Below are 24447 nucleotides of genomic sequence, written 5' to 3' on the forward strand. Positions count from 1 at the left end.
TCCATCCATCACCAGATGAAGGTTTTATGGTGACATGCAAGATATTCATTAGTATGGCTATAAGATAGGGCCATTTCAGGCTCTCTCTCCTCAGCTGCCCAAGGAACTAGTTCTGGACATCTCTCTGGACCCCTGGGAACCCCTCTAGAGTCAAGACTCTTGCCAACCCTAAGATGGCTCCCTTAGTTAAGATATATACTTCCCTGCTCCCATATCCACCCTTCCTTTATGCCAACCATCCCATTCCCCCAACCTCCCCCCATCCTCCCCTTCTCACTTTTCTCTCCTCATTTCCCCTTACCTCCATCCCACCCCACCCCCCATTTCCCAATTTTTGCCCAGCAATCTTGTTTACTTCCAATATCCAGGAGGATAACTATATGTTTTTCTTTGGGTTCACCTTTTTATTTAGCTTCTCTAGGATCGTGTATTATAGGCTCAACGTCCTTTATTTATGGCTAAAAACCAATTATGAGTGAGTACATCCCATGTTCATCTTTTTGGGTCTAGGTTACCTCACTCAGGATAGTGTTTTCTATTTCCATCCATTTGCATGCAAAATTCAAGATGTCATTAATGAGAAGCAGAAGGAGGGAGAACATGAGCAAGGAAGTCAGGACCACGAGACAGTGGGGCTGATCTATTGGGAGCTCACCAAGGCCAGCTGGACTGAGACTGAATAAGCATGGGATAAAACCGGACTCTCTGAACATGGCAGACAATGAGGGCTGATGAGAAGCCAAGGACAATGGCACTGGGTTTTGATCCTACTGCATGTACTTGCTTTGTGGAACTGGATACCTTTCCAAAAAACATGACTGCTTTATGGACTGGAGAGAGAGGGGGAGGGGAGAGGGAGATGGGGGAAGGAGAGGGGGAGAGAAAAGGGAGGCGGAAATTTTTAATAAAAAATAAAAATAAAAAGGTAGACTTTCAAAAAAATTTATTTTCAACTGATAATACTATTATGTACTTACAATTAATAGTGAAATTTAAAAACACTCAACAAGTAAGAAAACAATGCCTTTTCTACATTCATCTTTTAAAAATTGTAGTTATTTGTTTCTATGTGTACAGGCATGACTATGCCACCGTGTGTGGGGCTGATCAAAGAATTTGAGTGAGTCAGTTCTCTTCTTCCAACATGTGGGTCCCAGGGATAACTGAGGTTATCAGCCTCTGTAGACAGTGTCTTTCCACACTGAGCCCACTCCTAGGCCACATTCGCTCCTTTGGTAGAACAGCATAGTGTATCCAAATAGAAAACAGACAAGCACAGAATCTAGGTTCTGCCACAATTGGAGATGTGTAGGGATTCCGGAGACATGGCTGAAGGAGCATCTCTGTAGGGTAGAAGTTCCTGAACAACATGGACTGAAGCCTGGGAAATGTCAGCAAGACAGCAGGAAAGTCACATGGTTTTATTCTCCCACTAGCTCAAAGATTGGGAGATGGATGCAGATGGAACAGATACGAATTCAGTCCTGACTTCATAGAAAGTCAGAGGGCCCCATGGGCTGCAAGAGACAATTTCTCAAATGACTGAGACAAAACAGAACAAGGTAGCATAGACATTTATACAAAGTGCTGTAATATACAGAACTAAAATTTCTATAAAAAGAACTTAAGGGGCCAATTTAGAGAAGCACAATACAAAAGAAGGAAAAACAAAACTTGGCCTATGATGAACTTTAGAGAAAGGAGAGCACTTTCAATGCACCTGTTGCTCTTTCATTGTTATTGTCTCTGTGCCATGGGGGACTGAACCACAGGCCCTGCACATGCAGACATGTCTCACAACACCATGAATGTCAGGTAGCTGGTAGCAGCTGGTTATAAGAATGCTGCAAGCCGCTAAATGTACAATGCGGATATACAATGACGAAAGATTAATTCAACTCAAATACAGAATGGACTGGATGTGTTTCTGTACTTTCCCCTGGTTTGTGTGGATCTTTCCCACAGCCTTAGTTCTGAACACTCAACATGCGCGCTTTGCACACTACAGACCCACCCAGACTACCTAGCACACTCCACTTGCAATCAATTCCAGAGGGCTCTGTCTACAAATTCCTGTGTTTTACTATGCAGAAAAAAATTTCTGATATTATCATGACCATAAAAGCTTTATTATGGTAAACTTGAAATTTAACATTTCCTACCATCATTCCTTAGCAATCACATCAGCATATTTTGAGGTTTTAGTTAGTTCAAAAAAAATTGACATTATAAGTTTTTTTTGAGTTGATAACTTAAATTTTGTTTTAAAAACTCATAAATTATTTCTGGCTTAGCATTAGTATAAAATTTATACATTCTGAAATGGCCCTGCCCATATTTTCACCATTTATAAAACATATTTATGTGGAATAAAGGTCACCTCAGCATTGATAGTTATAAAATCAAAATATTGATTAGCACCAAGGAAATTGATGATATTCTGTAACCTACAGTCTCCAATATTCAGCCGATATTTAAGTACGTGTAAAAGCAAACCAGCACATCCGTTCATTAATTTAAAATTTTTCTTTAGTTTCAGTCAATGATAAGACTGTATGTATATTAGTAATTTGTTTGAGTAAATGTCTTCATTATTAGTAAGTATAATATATTATATTTGCAGCCACTGGGGTCACTCGAAAGTTCCGGGAGGGAAAGGAAGCTGCAAAAATATAAAAAAAAATAAAAAATAAATAAATAAACAAAAACAGAGCAACAACAACAACAAACAGTTATAGGAAGTCCCTTTAGGCAAGCACTCTAACTCTGAACTAGAACCCTGGCCTATTGTGTGCATTGTTCAGTGTACTCTGATTCCAATGATGACCTGTATTTTTTTAATGGCAGAGAGATAAGGGGAGTGAACATATTTGAAGTTGCAGTAGCGCGAGAAAAACTGGTTCCATCTCATTTTTAAAAACTGAAAAGACAAGATAAAAAGATGGTGGATTTTGGTGGATTAGTGAGGAGTGTGGGTGGATATAATCCAAATATATCATATCAAAATCCCAAATAATTAACAGAAGTATGTTTAAAATTTTCTGCAGGGAGTGGGGGTCCTGACTCAGTTGACACAGTTGTCTGAGTCCCTGAGTTGGGATTCCCACAGCATCTATCTAAAAGCGGGACATATATTTAACCCTCAAACTAGAGAATGGACATGAGTGGCTCCCTAGAATGTGCAGACCTGCAATTTAGGAAATTGGTTATATCCAGGTTCTGGGAGAGTATCTGCTTCATAAAATAAAATGGAGAGCAATGAGAACCCAATCCACTGTCAACATCTGACATCACCCTCTCATACACATGTATACATTCACATATACACACGTACACTATGCATATACATACACACATGCACACACAAAGGTTCTAGAGAAGATGGATAAAAGAGCCCTTAGACACATCTCCCCATCTGAAATATAACCAATCAAGGGGAAGTTTAGTGCAAATAAGAAATTCATTTTTAAATTATAGGTTTGATAAATGTTTTCTTTGTTTATATGTTAAGACTTGTAACTTAAAAATCAAAACTACAAAATGTGTATACTTGAGAAAATGAAAAGAAATTCTTCACAGTATGTCTTATACAATACATGACAAATTCCCAACATTATTCTTAAGTAGGAAAAACTAAAGAGCTGGGAGAATTTATTTTTGGCTCAAACATTTTAAGTTAATTCTTTTTGGTACTATTCATGTCAACTATTTAATCAGCAAATAGGTTTGCTGTATCAAAAATCCACATACCCCTACATACCACAGTCTAAATTAGCACAAACCCAAGTCAGGAAGTAAGATCAATCAACATTCTTTATACCTTTTGTAGAGTTAAAAGGGTTGATTTTTTTTTGAGGTGGGAAAATAAGAAATACATTGAAGTAAATCTGGTATATAAGACCTAACTTTCAATAAGGACACTATAGTTGCTAAAATATGTATAACTCATAGGGATAAATCAGAGATAAAATAAATTCTGGCCCCTTTAATACTTGTAACATTCAATTTTATAAGATTTATTTATTATTTTTATTTTATGTGTTTTACCTGCATGTGTATATGTGTACTACTTGTGTGCATGGTGGACATGGATCTCAGGCAAGGGTATAAGATGTCCTGGAATTGTAGTTACAGACTTTTGTGAGGCACATGTAGAAACCGGGACGTTCGCAGGAGGAATAATTGCTTTTATCTAAAGTGTTGCTCCAGCCATGAAACAGTCTTAACATCATCTATTGATATTTCATCATAAAAATATTGATAATATTACCAGATTCACTCACTGAGTATCAGTGATCAGGTATTATCACTGTCTTAGTCTCCATATTGTCTAGTGTAAGCAAGTTCAGGAGTGAGGAAATGCAGATTCAAGGAGCATCCACTGTGTTTGTAAGGTCTGTGTACACATGGCCTATGCAAGATAGGATGTGCAGTGCTGCTGGACCGTGTGCCACCAAACAAAAGGGACGTTTATATCTGTCGCCTCCATTAGCAAGGATTTTTACCAATGCCAGTTGGCACTGTCTGTCCTTACCTGAAGTCGCTTGTTTCTCCACACATGATTGAAAGGTCTCATGCACCTCCCTCCCACAGCCTACTGGAATGATCTTTGCCCTTACTATACTTTTCTCAGAGCTCCTAAAATTATTATTCTGGATTATGGAGTACAAATATTAACCACAATACATTAAAAAGAAATCTAACCTACCTGAGCAGTTTGAAACATCCTTCCTCTGGTGAGAAGACTTCCCTTTAAAGCAATTGTGCCCCTTGCATATGGAGAAGGACCAACATGTATTTCTTTGTGAGTTTTCTTCCTAGCTATTCAACTATCCTACAATTATATATGATTTTATGCTTTATCTTTTATGAATTGAATCAGGTTGGGTTTATTTAAAAATTGCCTTTGTTCTTGTTCAAATATATTCTAGGCCTTCTTTACTGATAGAGGCAGCTCACTTATTTGCAAGACGATGCTTATGTGCCAATTTCTTTTTGTCATGGTGACTATATATCTAACAGAAAAAAAAACTAAGGAAGTAATTAACTGTAGTTGTAGAATGTCAGGTTATGTTTGTAAGGCTCTGTGTACTTCAGCCAACATCATAAAGGCAGGACCGTATTAAGTCAGTCCACTTAATGGTTGGTCAGGAAATGGAAGGGAATGGTGATGCTCAAGGGAATGGTGATGCTCAATGGGCTTCCCCACTTTGCCCTTTGACTTCCACCCACAGCTCCTGCTTGTGCAGTGAGACCACTCACTCTGACAGAGGCTTCCTTCTCATTTAATCTTCTCTAGAAATACCTTCACATACACATGGTAAGAGGTGTGCTTCAGTCTCCTGGATGGCTGCAGACAAGTGCAAGTAGTCAATGAAAATTTAGCATCAAAATGTACTTCACTGTTACCCATAAACAAGTAAACCACTGAACATTTTGCTAATGATGGATATTTTGTTGTTTTTTAGTTTCAATTATTGTGAACCACGCAACAATAAAGGATACTAAACACTTGAAGTAAAGTATGTTCCAGATGTTTAATCAGTATTGTATTTTATGTCAACAATTCAAAGCATATACATTGTACTGAGAGCTTCATTTGTGTTTGTTTCCGGAGTGGACTAAGCAAATCAGAAAACAATCTCAACGCCTCTCTTTCCTATGTAACGTGATCCCATTACCGGAGAAGCCAATATAAAATCCTGTTAGGAAGAGGCACAGGTGTCGCTATTGTGGATGCCATATATGGGCCCTCGAAATCTGGGAAGGGAGCTTGGTTATCTATCACCTTGAAGGTGCTGGTCGTAGGCTGAGGTGGATTTACACTGGTGATTTCCAAAGTGACTTCTTGGCAGAGGGAAACATGGAACCATATTTCTCACCCCATAGACACATAATGGCAAATGGCAGAATACTTCTTATGCTTTACATAAAAGCATGCAACATTTTCTGAAAAAATGTTCCATCCTCTGGTGCATATTATAAACCTCCACCTGAAGTCTGGTAGCTTGATTTCCTGCCCCTGTGTGTTCTGCCTACTTCATACACTAGGTTTCCGAAAGAATATCTCTTCTCATGTCCTAGGAACATAGTCTTTTATTCTTCTGGAGTCGCCAAAGCTAGCAGCCTTCAGTATCAGCTTGTCCAAAGAATATTTTCAAGAATAACGTAAGTCATATTCAGACCCAGAGAAACAAGCCAAATATGAAGTTCCTTTATCAGTATGGGTATCTGGGAATGCAAAAAAAAAAAAAAAAAAAACCTTTATACCTCAGAATGTTTAACATTAAAGAACCCACTGAGGAATAAGGTCCCTAAAACTTACCTTATTAAGAACTCTAAAATAAGCTAAGGGGAACAGAGACCTTCAAACAAGAAGCAGGTCTCTCTGCCCTTTGTCCCGTGGGAAGACAATGTCCTAGATGCTTTGGTCCAGAGAGACATTGGCTGCCTTTTTCACCGCTCATTGCTAAACAAGCATTCTTGAAAAGATAACACACAGAACAAATGCACTCAGTGCTCTGCTGCCAAGGATGGAGATACACTTGGGACATGAAGAGAATTGTCTCCCAAAGGCCTTTGATGTACTTGCTACTTCCAGCACAGCTGGTCTGATCTCTTTGGGAACACTCTGCAGGTATCATTATCATATATATTTCCCAAGGTATCTGAGCGTTGTTCCCAGAAGAGACCCAGTTTCTGTTAAGGGATTAGAGAAGAAAAAAAATGAATGAAAATTGGAGTTTTGATAAAGAAGTCATGGTTTTTGTGGAGGTAGGAGACACTGCTCCACAGTTCATATACTTGACTCTGTCTGTCTGCAGACATCACATAATATTGTTAGAGTACACATCTTGTTCTTAGGAGGCATTGCTCTGTGTATTGTTTCCATGGAAGTGTGTACTTTGGCTGGCACCCTGATTTTACCACATATCATACTTACCCATTTGTCTTATGACTGCTTAATATTGTGTCCTGAAATTCATGGTATAAGTGTCCTGGTGAATGGGACAAAAGTGACTATTAACTGATTTTCCAAGCCTTTGCAATGCATGATCTTTTTAACTCTAGGTATCACAACCATTTCTGCACCCTTTTTTTTTCTACTCATTAATAAAAGAAACTGTAATTTCTCTATCATTTGACATGGAAACTTCATTCATATCTCTGCTTGCCATGATGATCTACAAGGGTTGTGTTGGGCAATCCTTTTAGCAGCACAGCCAATTCTATGGGTGGAAAGAGCAGCCCTACATCAGGAAAGTGTCACTTATCCAACTTTATGCTCCATCCCTTAGGATCATTTCTTTCAGCATCTGTGTTATATAACTCCCCCATGCCTGTATGGATACAGAGCGTAGGTTCTGCATGGCTCCACAAGGTAAGATTGTTTTCCTCTCCTGGCAGTTTCCATATTCCCTTGATGGTAAAGATTATGATTTAATCATTGCTGCTTTGTTGTTTGTTCAGGAAACATAAGAAAATAAGACCTGATGTCCTTTATGTCAGAAGCTGGGCATCATATTCAAACATGGGGCAAATAATAGGCTTTCACACAGAGAATAAATGAATTTTCTAGTTTAGAACTATTAGAGAGAACCGTTAATGTGAGAATGTATCATCTCATAAGCCTCCATTTTTCTTTCATGGGTAACTCCTTTCATTATTTATTTTCATAATTGAGAAATCAACTCTTCTATTCTTGTGGTTGTCACATATAGCCCGGATCCATTGCTTTTCCTAATGTTGGTGGGAGCTACCAGAGACTTACACTTATCCTTTGATCAGTGGTGAATCTCCTTCAGTCTTTTGTGTCTTTCTCTAAGATATAGATTACCCCAGAATAAGACATTATATTCCATAGCCTTTCTGATTGCCACTGTTTTTGAACATTACTAGCTCATTCATTTAGGTTAGCTTCAAGTCAACACCTGTGATGGTTGAGAACATTTGTTTTCACTCCATTCATAAAATCTCTTTGTAGCTGTCTAGCAAGCATCACTCTCCTTTTCTTACAGAAACACATTCTTTAACAGATTACCTTGGACACAAATGATTATCTCAGATGTCTGCATAATCTTACCTAAATCAATGACACAAAGATTGCATCATTTTCTTAACACACTGTACAAAAGTGTGTGTGTGTGTATGAGAGAGAGAGACTTTTTAATCTGTTGTTCTACCTAATACCTAAGTCACATTTTTTCACAATTGCTAAGCAAACAAAATGGAAGCTCTGTAAAGAGCTTTCATTTAACAGTAAAAAAAAAATATTCTAGAGCTATTTGCAATGTAGGAAAATTAACAAAGTGCATTTCACTGTATATCGTGATTTGAACAAAAACTATCACCACAGAATTTAGCACTTGAGTATTCTTTTTCCAATAGGTAAGACTGTTTGGGAGGTCTTAAAAGTGTGCCCTGCTGCAGGAAGAACGTAGGTGGAGAAGTTCTTTGAGCTTTCAAAAGCCTTGCAGCTTTCTCACTTCCCCCTCTCTCAGCTTTGTGTTTATTGCAAAGTTTGTGAGCTTTTCATATCCTGCTTCAGATACCATGACTGCTTCTTATAGTCTCTTGTAGATTGCTTCTTCATGGACTCTCACCCTCTAGAATCTTAAGCCCAAATAAACTCTCTCTTTGTCTATGTTTTTCTAGTCATGGTGCCTTATCACAGCAATAGAAAAGTGACTAACTCACTCTCGAAAAACCACTTGCCACAATCACCATTTCGATACTTTTTAAAATAATAGTATATATAGACAAAAATCATTAATTTTGTCCTATGTTAATCAAATCTTATATATTACATAAAACTGGCCTCTGAAAACATGAAAAAAAAGGAAGGAAGGAAGGAAGGAAGAAACAGAAAACTAAAACAAGCAAGCAGGAGCCAGTCCTCAGCAAGGCGCACTGACAGGAAAATGTCACATTGATGAACAGAGTGTTCACAGTAAGCAGCAGGGTTATTTCTGTTATACAATGATAATTCAGTTTAGACTTTTAATTTAAATGTAGAATTTGCATGACTTTACCTTATGGTACTCTTAATAGACTATTTAACTAAGCATCTCAAAAAAATTCAAGCCTATTCAAATAGGATTTTCTATATGTCCATCCCATAAGCCTTTGATGTACTTTCTGCAATGCATAGTAACAGGTGTCTTCAAACACGGTGTCATCATGAAGGAAAACTAATTATGAGGACAGCCAATGTTACTGCACTACTGTCCAAGAAGAAGAGATCAATCACTCATCAGTTTTTATAATTCACTTTTGATTCTGGTAGCTTTTTCGGTGGTCATTGATGTAAAATAATCAATTGAGTTATGAATCTGTATAAAGGCATGTAAATTTGGGGAAGAAAAGGTCACTGCAGCCTTTGTGCTAAGGTTGGCAATTGGTTCAACTAAAAGAAAATCAACAAAATGTGAACTTAGGAAAGCAGTCCAAGTGTGAAAATGTGATTCCTTAAATTTATTGTTATTGAGACAAATGTGTGTAACTTCTGAGAATAGAAACCTGCAGAGATGGGCAAATGACCTCAGAAGAAAGGTAGGGAGGTTCTCCCAGATCTCCTTACGCTTGATAATTCTCTAAACAATGCTAAGAAAAGAAAAAGCAGTCCCAGAAAGTTAAGGTTTATTGCAGTGAGCAGGCACACAGGAAAATTGATTGTGGGGAAGAACATGGCCACAATCCATAAGAACCAAGAACAGGTTCCTACCTAGTGGAGCTATGCTGCACCAAGGCACATCCGATTTTGTAGTACCCAAGCATTTATACTTAGGGTCCATTCAAACAAAGCTGCAGCTCCCAATAGACTAAGCTCAGAAACTCACATTCCTTCTCCAATATGGAAAAAATGGCAAATGGGCAAAGCATGCTTTGAATAAAAAATAAACAAGAATAAAAAAGAAAAACAATCATCATCAGTGAAAATGTGCACTGCCAGACAGGTCTACAACACCATGGCTTTGGGCCCTTGAAATAATTTATCAGGATTAATCTACCACTCAGAAGTCATCTCCCAAGAGTTCATCTAAGGCCACATCGCTTTGTAAAATTTCCAGTGTTGTAGAATCCAGATTGGGTAAATGGATTTTTTTTCTGCCCAACTAACTTTGGAAAAAAATGCTTACAGAAATATTATTTAAATAAAAATCAAGATTTAAATAAATCAGTTAAGTTTGCAAGTTACTACATTTTCTATTATCATGGACATGATTTCCAGTATTCTCATGTCCAGAAAATGTGTGCATGCATGAGTTTGTATGGGTATGTATATATATGAAACATAATATCACAGTTAAACTCTAAAAATAAGTATTTGTAAGATCAACCTAAGTAGGTGTGTTGTATAGATACTGTCTTTATACAAAAATAATCCCTGCTGGGTAAAAAGGAAAGTATGAAGGTATGAAGTAGATAACACAATTTATGGGAGCCATGAGACCTCCTCCCCAAGGTTACAAAATAGTTAAAGAATCCTGGTGGAGTCATGTGCGATTCTCAGAGGAATTTCTTATGTGTTACATTCAGGCTTCCCTTGAGTCACACATGCTCCTGATAAATCACTGAGATAACTTTTTTGTTCACCAAGTTAAACTTAGGTGATATCACTTCTTCGGGCTGTCTTTAGTGTCCTAGGTGGGGCAAACAAATGTTTGCTCGTGTCCCTCCAGGAAAAGGATGGCAATAGTAGGTTGGAAAAGCCGTTGAGATTTTTTCTATTTGGATATGATAAAACTTTGGAGAACTAGAACTATGCGCTATCACAGTCCGTCACTTCTATCATGTCCACTCCATGTCATCACACCTGGTCCTCAGTCCTTAGAGCTTTGTAATACAGGATGGCGTGTCTGTGCTTAGCGAGCTGACACACTGTGCCTAGGAGGAGCTTAAGAACAAGTGCTTGACGCCAGCTTGGTTGACTCCATGATGCGCCATTCTCAGCTAAACCCTCATCCTGGTCTTTATTTCCTGACAATCAGAAATGAACAACACAAAAGAAATTGTTACCGAGAATGACTATTTTTTCTTAATGGAAAAAAAAAAAAAAAGTTAAGTCTTGGTGCCAATAAGTGATATATACATATCCTTAAACTTCAAATTAAAGCTGGATTTAATAAACATGACAATTGAGCAAAACCAAATTTCTAGGTAGTAAATCTGCAAGCTTAGAAAATACTCTGAAATAGACTACCTCTCAAGACACATTGTTACTGAGTGGTGAGAGAACAGAAACCTTCCATCTGTTCTCTTTGCTGAACAGAAAACAGGACTTTACTATGTCCCCAGACCCAAGTCCCCTCCTTCAGAAGCTCACAGAAAGTGGAACCAGAGAATTGTGGGAGTATCCACATGGTAATCTGAATACAAGGTCAATGGACACAGGCATGCAGAGACTGTACAGTCCTAACAGAACTCTGCCTGCCATGGAGATTTTTCAACTGCACAGGAAAACTCCAGTTCTTCCACTGTTCCCAAACCTAAGAAAAGGAAATCCACTGCTGAGATGTACAGTCTCCTAGCACAGCTGGACAACCCTGTGAGATGAGGGTATTAGCGTGAGTGGGATGGGCCAGGAATGTCACACATTGCTGCCTGAATCCCACTTGGAAATGCAACCCTTTGAAAAAGATGGCCAGAAGGAAGCTTTGAAACAGGTTTCTCTGGAATAAAAGTTTTGAATTCCTGAGACATAAATATCTGTTCATCTACCACCAGAGACAACCCCAAAGAATTCCCTGGACTCCTAGACCAAAGTATACATACTCATTTAATCAAGTAAGACTTTTTCCCCTGTTTTCTTTCTTTCTTTTTTTTTTTTTTAATAATCATTTCAGCATTTGGTTTCATGTTATTCACTTAACCTTATTCATTGTTTTTAAATCTTCAGCTTTTCATTGTTGTTTCTTGTTTTATTATGGGTTTGTCTTGCTTGGTTAAGTTTATGATCTTTTTTTCAGAATCAATTTTACTGTCCTCACTTTTATTTATCTTCAATGCTCTTGTATTCTTTTTGTTTCTTCCTTATTTCTTTTCTCATTTCTTCGTTGTTTTTCCTTTTCTCTTCTCAATTACATTTTTCTTTATTTAAGAATATTTAAATCAAAATTTTCTAATAGTATACAAACTCCCTTTAAAAATATTCTTATTGAGCATTACACTAGAGCATACAGCCATCTCACTCTGCTTGCACACCAGGAATGCTGCCATATTGTTGCTTCTATTTCCAGTGACTGTTACTCCCTTTCAACTAGTAGCCAGTGTCAGAAAGAAATACAAGTTAAGATTTCTAACTAAAAGAAACATGGAATAAAAATAGTTGGAAAACAAAAGAAAATTAACAGACATCCTTCCTAACATTTGCAAATTTCAACATAAGAAACAGAATAAAAATGTATGTGATGTGTATGAAGCTCACAACTTCTTAACAATTTAAACCAAAGAGAAATGTAGCACAATTAATAAAAACCCAGAGACAGATATTGGGGTTCAATCTTAAGGTCAGGCAAGCAAAGCAGTCAAATAACCACTGGCGCTTTACCTCTACTTTACTCCAAAATGGCGATCCTGCCTCCAGGAATCTCAGAATGAGACTGAGCCTGAGAACTGTCTCCCATATTATATTTCTCTCTTGAACTAGGATTAAAGGCATGCACCACTACTGTCTGGTCTCTATGGCAAACTAGTGTGTTGACTGGGATTAAATGTGTGTGTGTGTCACCACTGCCTGATCTTTAAGACTGACCACAGTGGTTGTTTAACTCTCTGATCTTCAGACAAACTTTATCTATTAAAATACAAATGAAATACCACTATAGATAATGAAATGTCAGAGAAAATAATTCAACATCCTATATTAGAAGTATTCAACAATCCTTAAAAATTTTTGGCAGTCTTAAAGAGAATTTAAGCAATGAGTAAAGGAAATAATAGCTGAATAGACAAGAAACTGAACAACATAGAGGAAATACTTCACATTGAAATAAATATTCTGTAAATGGAGACTGCACATTTATTTCCTAGCTGCCTAGACCTGAATAAATACACAGAAACTATTAATTAGAACAGTATTCGGGCAATTGTTCAGGGATATTCCTAGCTATCTCTTACATCTAAAATTAACCCATTTATATTAATCTATGTAATACCACAGGTTGTGACTTATGGGTAAGGTTCTGTCATCCTTCTTTAGCAGCTGCAAGGCATCAGACTGACTCTGCCTTATTTCCCCTTCATTTTCTTTTTTTAATATCCACCTAACTATATTCCGTTCCACCATAGACCAAAACAGCTTCTTTATTAACTAATGGTAATGAAACATATTTGCAGCACACAGAGGGCAATTCCACATTATCTCTCCTTTTCAGTCTAAATAAAAAGGAAGGTTTTAATTTTAACATAGTAAAATTACACGAAATAGGCATCAAACAAAAGTTACATTTACAGTATTTCTTTGTGAGTCTAAAGTTTCATTTCTAATTTATATTGTTATTATAACTAAGGAAAATTATAACTCTCTGTCTTTAACTCCATCAAAGACCCCAAGGAAATATAAAAGTATATAAGCAAGCAACTGTCAAAACTTTAGATATCTTGCTGTTTGTACATTTATCCAAATTCTTCTGTAATGTTGGGGCATTTATTGTCGACCTACAGTCCCATAGCATCTGGCAGACGTTTCAATGCAACAGAAAATTGTAAAGATTATTTTACCTGTATTGGCAGTATGTCAATCATTTTCTTCTGTGTCTTGCAGAGTGTCTTACAGACTTTTTCATGAAGCAGAAACCCTGAAAGACTGTCTCGCCTTCTTTTGGCAAGTTCAGCACTATTTTTCTGTAGGTCCTGCAAGTCCAGTTTATACAGCATACCATCAAGACATACAGGAAAGAGCAGTTTCCTGCTAAAATGGCTAAGAAAATCTATAAGGAAACTTTTCAGTGTCCATCATCCTCTTGAACTAATTGGTGCTGCCAGAAGCAGATATGTCTCACTGTTGGGAAAAGTCTAAGTTTTTAAAACCTTTTAAATGCCATATCCATGAGGGGTTGAAGATAATCTGTCTAAATGAAATAATTTCTATATATCTAGAAAATCTAACTAATGTAACTACAAGTTTGACTATTATAAATGACTATTAGTCTTCAATTTTTAATAATACATTGCATGTTTAAGTGAGCTACTTAAACAAAATACTTTAAACAAGAGTAGATATATACATATAACAAAATTGACCATAAGTTTGTATCAATAATCCAAGATCCATACCAGTTCAAAGTATTCATCTCTATATCATACCCCCCGTTTTTAAGAAAGAAATTTATTGTGAACATTAACTACTTATAATCAACCCCCTTTACATGAGAACAAACATTTACAAAAAGATGTTTTGGGAATTTGGGCATAGTTTTCTTCATTTGCTTCTTGCTGTTTGTTAGATAAATATCTTTCAGGTTCATGGAAATTTTTCACGGGGATGGTCTTGTTCCATCAATCACATTAGTCTGGAAAGAATTCAAAGGTTCTCATCTTCTGTGGAGAGAAGAGTAGAAACTTTTCCAAAGTAACATAACCATAGACTCAAATTTTGAAATCAAGATACCTTTAAAATACATTAGTTTAACCTAACAACCCCCAGAATCAAATGTCAATCTTCAGTTAAAATATTCAAAAAGGAAAAAAAAGAGAATAATATACCTAATCCAAACTCCTTTGTACTTTGTTTCATTTTTTAATACTATTTCTTTCTATAACTGCCTATACCCATTTTCTTTTTTTTTATTCAGCCTACATACATTTTACAAATACACTATGACCCTTTCAGAGGTTTATTTCTGTCTAAGTCTGTCTTTATTGTGTATCTATAATCATTTTCTGATAAGGAGCGCTTTTAAAATGGTAAACAGCTTGGTCGCAGCAGCCCTGAATGCTAGCTCTGCCTCTCTTGGCCTTTTAATATGATGAAGGCATTTTCACCAGCAGTTCTGCGACCACCGGATGGGAGCCATACCCACCATTTTAACTCTGGGAGGGAGTATGCAGCAATATTCCCTTTTTGTCTGAGAATAAGCTAAATCTGCTGTCAGTGCACTGTGTAACATGGAACTATCTCTGTGTATGGTGGCAGATATTTGCCATGTTCTCCTGTATATGCATGCTTAGCATATACCATCTTGCTTAAAGGGAGAATGTTGAGCTGCAGATGCACTCTCAGCTACTTTCCGCATAACCCCAAGTGGGCATACAAGCTCCTGGACCCAAACTGGGTGGCAAAGCATGCAGGAGAGCCCCAATCATTTGGGTGGCATTATGTAAACAGAGACTGTGCATTTGTTTCCTGGCCACCCAGACCTGATAGAAACTGTATTAATTACAACACTGATCAATGGTTCAGGCATAATCCTAGTTAATTTACATCTTAAATTGACCCATTTCTATTAACCTATGTATTGCCATAAGGATTACCAGTAAGGTTCTGGCATCTTCTCTTTTGGCAGCTACATGACGTCTGCCTGACTCTGCCTTATTTCTTCCTCTGTCTTTCTTTGGATATCATGCCTAACTGTATTCTGTCCTCCCATAAGCCAAAACATCAACTTTATTAACCAATGGTAATAAAACATTCTCACAGCATACAGAGGGGAATCACATGTCAATATTCTGGAAAAAAAAAAAAAACACTAAATGCAAGTGTTTGAAATGAGCCTGTCAATTAAATAAAACACTGAGAAACACGTTGTGATAGAGAAATCAAGCAAAGAGAAGAACATTGCAGGTGGAAGTGAGGCAGAGAAACTCAACTTCTACAAACAATAAAGGACATAAGGGAATAATCAAATAAGACCATAACTCCCAAGAATTTGATACTATGAAATAGAGATGAAACCTAAGAATTCACACGGAAGAGGACAATGCTGTGTTCAAAACTCAAGATGTATGAAAATAAACAGATAATTTTCCAGCCTGGGGAAAGTTATGAACTCACAAGTTCAGGATTTGAATTTTAATAAAATTATATCTAGAATCCTGAATTGATTTATTACTCCAGGTAGATATAATCTAAAAAATGTCTCCAAGATTCATCTCCATTAAAATGTTAAAGCTATAGAACAAAGAAACATTGTAAAAGCAGCAATGAAAGATCTAATTAATCTTTAGAAGTAAATCTGTCAGAATATCATCAGATCTCTCAGCTACAATCCTTAAAGTTACAAAAAACATGGAATGCTGTGTTTCATTATTCAGTAACAGGAAGTTAAATAAAAGCCAATCATTTTTCTACCTTTTGAACTTCATGGAGAAAAAAATTGCCAAATGTTAAAAAAATTTTAAGCAGTTCATGCCTATTAACTTAGCATTAGAGAGAATGCTTTAAGGAAAACTATACAAGGAGAAAGAATAAACGCAAGCTCAACGCACTGTGAAGAAATAACCGACCTAGGAGAAACCATCTAGTAAGTGAGAACTAACACTAAGGCATGCCAAAATCAGTAAATGAGATAATATCCAGAATAAGTACTCTATAACCAAAAATTGAGAATTTAAGCCAAAATTTGTTAAAATTATATGAATCATATTAATAAAGCAAGTAGCCAATGCTGGGTGGTAGTGGCAAAGGCCTCTAATCCCAGCACTCGGGTGGGAAGCAGAAGCAAATGGATCTCTATGAGATTGAGACCAGTCTGTTTTACAAGAACTAGTTCCAGGACAGGTTCCAAAGCTACAGAGAAAGCAGTCACACACACACACACACAAAGAAAACAGCAGCAACAACAACAAAAATATGAGATTAGCTAATCCAGAAGATGGAAAACATGATATGAATGTGCCTGTGTGTGAATTTGGTGTATTTATAACTTCACAAAACACTACTGAACATAGAGAGAGAGGTAAGTCCCAGATATAAAATACGTGGATTGCTTTACTCTCAACAACTAGTTTCAGGATCCAGACAGAAATCAAAAATGAAATTTTAAATTTAAACTGAATCATTGATCTAGTGGATATAATGGGCTTTTAAAGGTTATCTACCCTGCAACTCCTTAGTCCTTATTACATTGTAACAAGACATCACTGACAAGTAGAGTATGGACACTACATGGAAGTAATATAATTCTCTCTTGTGTAGTTTATGATAGGTGTTTAAAGAAATCAAGGAAGAAATGAGAAAATTCTTAGGTTCAACATCAAGTGAAAACTCATCTTCCAGATTCTTTGGGAGACATGAGGAAAATTCTAAAGGTAATGCATACGTAAATCTGCCTATAAAAGATGTGTGAAAAATTTCAAATGTGTAAGCCAAAAATCACCTGAAAATACCCCAAATGAGTAGATGAAATGAATAGGAAAGATCAAATCAGAAATTAGTGAAATGAAAATAAAATAACAGCAAAAAACAATGAAGCCAACTATAGGTTCTGTGAAATGATAAATAAGACTGGCAAACAGTGGAACTAATCAAAAGAAAGCAAGAGAGGATTGATGTTGATAACTAGAGACAAAAATTGGGATGTCATAACCAGCTATCAATGAAATAAATGTATGTTAAAGGAAATGTTAAGATGAAAACACGGCCATTTTAATGATTGTGTGTGTGTGATTTTGTTTAAATTAACCAACAAAATAGATAAAAAATATTTTGAGTACCTACTATGTGTAGTACTCTATAAATGTCACTGATCACAGATTCCCACTACTTCATGTCTGTAATTGTATTTGGTTTTTCACTGCCCTGACTTAAAGTGACACACAAGTTCAATACTCTGTCTTGTTCTACACTTCACTTCACCTGCTTTGAGTTTGTCTTTTCACAAATTTGAGTAGCATCTCTCATTAACTACACAGATCACACACACTCTGTCACCTTCAATACATCCTGCTAGATGAATACTGTTTTCACAATACTATGTTCTCATGGTTTCACCCAAAGTTTAGCGCTTAAAGTATGATTTCACAAAGTCCTAATGGTGCGCATTAATATCGTTTTATATCTTCTCCTCCATAAATCTCAAAAACAATTTTGAATGCCTGTAGCTTTGTTTTTCTTTACTGTGTCTTTCCTCTTTTATCTCAACTCCATGCTGCTCCTCAGCACTGCTCCTTCTCCGACGGAGACTAAAGTAAAAACCTATTGATAAGCTTACCTTTTAAATAGGAGTGGAGGCTATGTGCTTTTGTGGCTTTCAACATTTAATCTTATCCAGATTCCTTTCCTTTGGAGTGGCTATACATATTTTTGTCCTTTCTAATTACAATCTCATTTCTGGCATTACTATCCCTCTCACTGAATTTGGCATTAAATTTTGTTACATGTCTATTTCTTTCATATACAATTCTACTTCCATAATTGGGTGAAGATAAAAAAATGCTTCATATAATAACTTGAAAGACAAAAGACTAAAGAGAAAGTTATTTAGTTATGCTGCTGATTGAGAGATAACCAAATACAAAGTGGTAGAGAGGACATGTCATAGTATCTAAGGCTGAATAACACATTTTTATTTACAAGAAATAAACTAGCATGTGATGGGCACATTACAATATACAATAGCAAATTTATGTGGACATTTGAAAAAATATTAACTTTCAATGTATTTTCAGGAATAAAAATATAAGGAGAAAAATGAAATTGTTGGTGTGGATAAAATTTTTGTTTACTTTTGCCAAGAACTGAAAGTACTCTGTAGTTCTACGAATAAGTTCAGAGATAATATCCCAAGATAGCTATGAGCTGAAGTGTGGGAAGAGTTGTGCTTTTTCCCATTGTCTTGGGACTTGGATGTCTCTATGTCCTTTTCATTCATCATGGTATTTGTCAGCACATAGTGACTGTGGCTCAGCAGGAGGTAGCTCAAATTGTGCGCAGGAGGAAGTGAGGGGTGTTGTCTTATTCTGCATTGTAATTAAATAGCTCTCTGCTGATCTTGCACTCACCAAAGCTTGTAATAAATCAAGCAAAATTTCATAGAGTCAGAAGCCTCAGATCAGAGAATCATGCATGGTGAATCCCTACTAAGAGAAGTGTCCTGTGAATCAGTAACAAAGAGTGTGGTGTCTATTAAGCTTGGCATACTTTGGCTAGGCTAGTGCCAGTGTTCACATTCAGGAAAGGAGTGCAATAGGATGTAGCTAGGATGTTTCTATAGGAAGTCAGTACCTGGTCTGTGCATCTGCAGGCCCCACTAACTCACCTCATCCCTTACATCTCAAGCAGCAGTGGTTTGTTTCCAAGCAGAAATGCCATTTTATAATAAATTTGTTTTTTAAGCTTCTTTCTTATTTTTTTTATTGCTTTATAAATAATAGCATTCAAAATTTCCACTTCCTCCCCTCCTCCCATTTCCCTCCCACTGCTCCCCCACTCATCCTCCTCTTTCCTCCTCCAGTCCTAAGAGAGGGTTGGGTACCCTGCACTGTGGGAAGTCCAAGGCCCTCCACCCTCCATCCAGGTTTATTAAGGTCTACATCCAAATAGACTAGGATCCCTAAAAGCCAGTACATGCAGTAGAGGCAAATCCCAGTGTCGTTATCATTGGCTTCTCAGTCTGCCCCAATTGTCATCCGGTTTGATCACATGCTCATTCGGTGCAAGTCCAGCTGGCTTTGGTGAGCTCCCATTAGATAAGGCACACTGTCTCAGTGGGTGGACCAACTCCTCGTGGTCCTGACTTCCTTGCTCATCTTCTCCCTCCTTCTGCTCTTCAAGATAGTCATCAGTCTGACTAATGGACAAGGCCAGTTCATGCACCCTCTCCTCTACTGCCCAGGGTCCTACCTGGACACATCCCTGTGGACACCTGGTAACCCCTCTAGAGCCAAGCCTCTTGCCAACCCCAAAACAGCTCCCTGAATTAAAATATCTTCTTTCCTGCTCCCATATCCATCCTTCCTCCTTCTCAATGATCTTACTCCCACAAGTTCTCCACAATCCTCCCCTTCTCCCTTCTCTCTCCCCCTCTCCCCTTTACCCACCCCACCCCTACCCCTATGCTTCAAACTTTTTCCTGGCAATCTTATCTGCCTCCAATTTCCAGGAGGATTTATATTATGTTCATAGCAGCATTATTTGTAATAGCCAAAGCTGGAAACAACCTAGATGCCCCTCAATGGAAGAATAAATAAAGTGTGGCACATCTACACATTAGAGTACTACTCAGTGGTAAAAGAACAATGACATCTTGAATTTTGCATGCAAATGAATGGAAATAGAAAACACTATCATGAGTGAGGTAACCCAGACCCCAAAATAAGAATATGGTATGTGCTCACTCATTAGTAGATTCTAGCCATAAACAAAGGACATTGAGCCTAGAGTTCCTGATCCTAGAAAAGCTAAGTAATAAGGTGAACCCAAATAAATTTGTTTCACTGGAGATGAGGAAGAAAGTCAACAGATTTTACTTTTTAAATTAATATAACGTTTTAAAAGAAACTAAATATCACTTTGCAGAAGATTTTCTGTAGGTACAAGTCACTGAAGAAATGTCCGGTGCTAGAGTGTAACATGGACAACATAGACCACAGCTGTTACCCAGAGCAGAAGAAGGCAACAGAGGCGGTTCAGGGTCTGCAGACACAGAGGAAATGAGGTATCACATTATTTGGTGTGGAAACAAATCGCTCAAAACATTGGCAACTGGTATTTATATTGCTCCATTGTGTTACAGCCTGTTACAATATTTTTACAAAGAAGAGATGAGTGCGTGGGAGGGGATTGCACCTGGGCAAAAGCAGAGATCAGCTATGTAAAGATGAAAGCTCTTTACAAAAGAAAGTAGTAGCTAAGACACTTTACCTCGTCACAATTGCAGCCATGCACTGTGTTTGCATTGTTTCCTCATGCCAGAGAAGCTCAAAGAATTTAAACAAATGAAAGTTAGCATTGATTAATTAATCCATCTGGCCATCCCCTCTCTGAGGCTCTAAACATTGAGCAGCAGTTTCCTCATTACAGACACTTCTAATTGCATTTATTACTCTAATTAAGCCTCCTTTGTGTTTTAATTAAGTGCACAAAGGTTGGGGCACAGTCACCATTTCCCCCAAAACAGGAAATGTGTACGTCTAAGCTGAGAGCAACTTGAGGAACTTAATAGCACTTTGAACATGATAGAATTGAATAAAGTTTTAAAGCAAGACACAAGAAAGAGATTTTAAGAAGCCCATTTCACGCCCACATAAGTAATGAAAACATCTAAATATAAACATCAATCCAGAAATATTTGCCAAAGTTTATTATGTGCAAAGATCCAAACTGAAGAAAGTTAGGATGATGTAGATGCCTCGGCCAGCCTGAAGCTTAACATTTCCAGGAAAGAATGTTAATTTTGTTATTGCGTTTATGTCCTGAAATGCATTCCAGAAATATATGAGGTGACTTGTAAGTTAATGTGATCAAACAAAACAAACGAAGATACGAAGATCTCTGGGGGCACACTGAGCTAATTTAAAAATATTTAAACCCTCTAGAGCCAGAAGGGAAAGTACACAAAAAGCAGGAAAGAGCTGGAGTCAACCATTTCCTGTATGCATGCTTTATGAGAGTTTAATTGAATTATCCTCTTATGGCCGGGCGATGGTGGCGCATTCGGGAGGCAGAGGCAGGCGGAGCTCTGTGAGTTCGAGACCAGCCTGGTCTACAGAGCTAGTTCCAGGACAGGCTCCAAAGCCACAGAGAAACCCTGTCTCGAAAAACCAAAAAAAAAAAAAAAAAAAAAGAGAGAGAGAGAGAGAGATAATTATCCTCTTATGGTCTTATGGTCATATTTGGGCACGTTTATCAGGATTTTAGAAATTACTGGTGTTTGTGAGATGAGCATGCCATAATATGGGGAAAAGAAGAGCCTTTCTTCCCAAGATCTGCAGGAAATTGGAGAGAGAGTATCCAGCTGAACCAAGACATGAAGTCAGAATCACAGACTCCATTTTTGTTTCTCAGATTTTCACACAGCCTTCTTAAATGATCTATGAAATAGGAATTCAGTAACCTCCTTCTCAGAAATGCAAATGGTAGCATGCACCCAGGAACAAACTAACATTTTAACCAATTACCACATGATTACTGCATTTTTGACAGTAGGTGAGCTGAAGGGACGTCTCCATGTGGTTAATGCTTGTGACAATAAGAGAGCTGAAGGGAGGTCTTGGGGATGTAGGACAATATAAAAATGCTTGATTAAAAGGCTCTTGACTTCTATTATTCCTCATTCTAGAGAAAGGCTTCCTTTTGGCTTCTGTTTTGATTCTATCTACTTCTTGGGGTTCACTCCTGTTTAGGAAGCCTACGATAGATACGCTATGCCTTGAATACACAGTACATAAATTGCCCAGAACAAGTGTTTCAGGAAACCACTTGGACCACACAGTGACGTCAAATGTCCTCATCATCTTTACCGAATGAAGACGATAATTTTATTCTGATTCTATATCTTACCTCTGTAAATTTACCTCTGTAAATTCTATATCTTTTAGACAACACTGAGCAGTGGATCATTCCAATACTCTAACCACTCAAGACAGTTTTGAGCTATTGCAAATTTCTTCCTGGGCTCTCTGTGAAGTCTGCTCTTTCCTCACTGACTGAGTCCTCCAATGAAAGTCTAGTCCTGTACTGCAGGTGTTTTGAACATTATTATCCTGTATAAGAATTCTAAAAGATTTATATATTTATTTTTCCATTAGGTAGCTAATGAAGCTTTGGCTTCATAACTGAACCAATTTCTACAAATGCTTGGCCAGAATTCTCTCTATACTTCTCTCCAAATCTTGCAGTATATACTATACATTAGGGCATACAGAATGCCAAGTGTATTGTATATAGTTACATATTCTCTTTAAACATTTATTTATTTTTTGATATTATAATGTAATTACTTCATTTCTTTCTCCTCCCATAAATTCCTCCCTGCTCTCTTTTAATTTCATGTTCTTTCTTTTCACTTATTGCTAATATATGCATATATTTACATGTATAAATGTTTATACATAAGCCTTTCTTAACATAGCCTGCTCAAGGCTATTTTTTTTCCAGTGATGATCATTTGGTACTGGATACCAGTTGGTATACAGTTTACCAAGGAAGACTCTTTCTCCTAGTTTTAGCACTCTTAGTTACCTGTCATTTTTTGTTTAGGGTTGAGGCCTCCAGGTATTTTCCTGTCTGTATTAATATGACTATGCTCTTGTTTGGCTCACATTGGGGCAGGCGTGCTGATGAAACTTTATGGGAGTGGCCTTTGACATTCCTAAGAAATAAAATCTCCCACAAAGTTTCATATTTCTCTACTTCTTATCATTTTTCTATGCCATCCTCCAGAATGATCTCTGAGCATTAAGTGTGGAAGTTATATTGCAGATGCATGGATTAGGGGTAGGGACCGCAACTCTGCATTTGGATTGGCTATGATTTTCTATAATGAATGCCATCTGTTGCAAAGAGACATTTTCTCACACATAGTTGTTGTTTTCGTAATGGTACAACTGGAGCATAGATCGTTGCTGGGAATGGTGTTAGTAAAACTGATCTTTGTAGATGCTTGAAATGAGAGGATATTGTGGTTAGAATCAACTCTTAGTGCTGAATCTGTGGATATCAGTACGTAATATTTTATGTATTTGTGTAATTCTGCTCAAAATTAGTTTTATCATTACTAGTTCCTCCAGAGCCCAACCAAAATGGTTTTCCTATGTTCATAATATTCTCTTGAGGTAACTATTCAAGCACAGAATAATTTTGTATTTAACAAAATGAATGATATTTGAAAAGAAAGACTGAAGAGAATCTTAATGTATCCACTTACATTTCATAATCACTGGGTACTGATAATTCTGACATATGCTGACAATTAAAGAATTATAGGATATATGAATAGACAGAGTTGGGTTTGGAAGAACTCATGTGGAGAACACCAGATCATTGTATTTGTCAATTTATGTAAATGAGTACTTTGTGAACCAAGTATTTATTTCTAAGACAAACACTACGAAGAGGAGTGACTTCAACAATGAGAAAAAAATTACAAACAGTTCCATGATTGACTCAGGAGATGTGTGAATACGGTGTTGTTAGAATCATTTCATGTTGGTGCAATAGTGTAAAGAGTGCAAATTTTTATACAGATATAAGTTTTCAAATGATTTGGAAAAATAACTGAGTAATTTTGTATCAATGTGTGCAAAACAGTTCTCAGGTTCACAAGAAACCAGGCAGATATTCAGCACTGTGGCTCTACTGGACAGACCCATTAACAATAAATGGGAGTATCCAGTGCTCTCAGTTCTCTTAGTGTTCAGATTTGTGTTTTGGATTTTAGATATTCTAGTACTCATGTGTTTGTATCAAGGTATTGTTCAAGTTTCCAGTTCCTTAGTGATGTATGATATTTAACCACTATTGGTAGATTTATGATCTGTCTGTCTACTTGACCATATGGACATGCT

Source organism: Alexandromys fortis, unplaced genomic scaffold (assembly GCF_014885135.2).
Source record: "Alexandromys fortis isolate MF-2015 unplaced genomic scaffold, M_Fortis_MF-2015_v1.1 scaffold_25, whole genome shotgun sequence".
In the NCBI taxonomy this organism is placed as follows: Eukaryota; Metazoa; Chordata; class Mammalia; order Rodentia; family Cricetidae; genus Alexandromys; species Alexandromys fortis.